The sequence below is a fragment of the Palaemon carinicauda genome, chromosome 10 (assembly GCF_036898095.1).
Source record: "Palaemon carinicauda isolate YSFRI2023 chromosome 10, ASM3689809v2, whole genome shotgun sequence".
Lineage (NCBI taxonomy): Eukaryota > Metazoa > Arthropoda > Malacostraca > Decapoda > Palaemonidae > Palaemon > Palaemon carinicauda.
In genome coordinates this window covers 1,492,550-1,494,331 of record NC_090734.1, presented here as the reverse complement: position 1 = coordinate 1,494,331, position 1,782 = coordinate 1,492,550, and positions in this window count along the sequence as shown.

Below are 1,782 nucleotides of genomic sequence, written 5' to 3'. Positions count from 1 at the left end.
AGGATAACGTCGAACCAAAAGTTTCTCCCCTAAAAAGCTGACCTCCCTTAAAGTCTGAAGTTCTACGAAGATAGACCTTTAGGCATTCCACTGGGCAGAGGGATGCTTCTTCCTTCAGAGGGCAGATTCTCCAGGGACCCCATCTCTTAGTGGGTAGCTCATTCTTGGCAAGAAAAGTCGGATCTGGAAAGAGATTTAGTTCTCCGTTCGGTGTAAACTGAATGTGGCCATCATCCCTCGAGAGGGCCACTATTTCACTGACTCTGGCTCCTGAGGCTAGTGCAAATAAAAATATCACTTTCTGAGTCAAGTCTTTCAGAGAGCAATCTTCATTGTTCAAGGTCGAGGCCAGATGAAGAACCTTATCCAAAGACCATGAAATAGGCTTTGGAGGGGCTGCCGGCCGAAGTTTTGCGCAGGACTTCAGAATCTTGTTGAAGATTTCACTTGAAAAATCCACTTGGAAGGCATATAGAATCGGTCTAGCTAAGGCAGATTTACACGTCGTGATTGTATTAGCCGCTAGCCCTTGTCCGTGAAGATTGATGAAAAAGGACAGGCAGAAATCTTTAGAAAACTCTTGAGGTTTCTTCGCCTTAACAAAGGCCACCCATTTCTTCCAGGAAGATTCGTATTGTCTTCTTGTTGACTTTGACTTATATTCTTCTAAGAAATTGATACTGTCTTCAGAAATCCCAAACCTTTTCTTGACCGCTAAGGCGAGAAAATCATGAGATGAAGGTTCTGGGTTTTCTCTGATGAAGTGTAGACAGTCGATTTCTGTACTAGCTGAGTCAGAACTGGTTCCGGCAACGGGATCAGCTTCAGGCGTAGTTCTGTTATCAATGGAAACCAGACACTACCTGGCCACTTGTGGGCCACTATCGCTGCCCTCCCCCGAAAGGATCTCAATTTGTCGAGGGCTTTCAACAATAGGTTGGTTGGTGGAAACACGTAAATCCTGGACCATCTGTTCCAATCTAGAGACATCGCGTCCGTCGCTTCCGCTAGAGGATCCTCGTACGGGGCTACGTACCGGGCCAACTTCTTGTTGTCGCTCGTTGCGAAGAGATCTACTTGCAATCCGGGGACTTGCTCAATATGAAGGAGAATGATCCTGCGTCTGGGACCATTCGGACTCTATTTAGTCGAACCTGGATAGAGCGTCCGCCGTCACATTGCGGAATCCTTGAAAGTGGACTGCTGATAAGTGCCATTTCATCTTCTTGGACAGATGAAGGATTGCTATTATCACCTGATTCAACTGAGGCGATCTTGAACCTTGACGATTTATGCATCTCATAACCACTTCACTGTCCAGGACCAGACGAATATGGATTGAGTGGCGAAGTTTCAGTTTCTTCAGGGAAAGAAACACTGCCATGGCTTCCAGATAGTTGATGTGGAAGGTCTTGAAGAGGGGAGACCAAGTTCCTTGCACTTTCCAAAGATGAAAATGACCCCCCATCCTTCCTTTGAAGCATCCGTGTGGACGGTGACTGTAGGAGGAGGTGGTTGCAAGGATACTCTCCTTCTTAAGTTCTTTGTTTCCGACCATGGCTTGAGAATCGATCGCAGACGATTTGGTAACGGTCTTAGTAGATCTCTTCAATCGTTGTAAGTGTATTTTCTCCAGATCCTTGATGCATTTTTTAATTGTGCTCTCAAAAGTGGGTCCGTCAAAGAGGCAAACTGGAGAGACCCCAACACTCTCTCCTGTTGTCTTCTTGAAATTCTTCGTGATCGAAGCAGATTTTTGACGGCCCCTGCAATCTCCTTTCC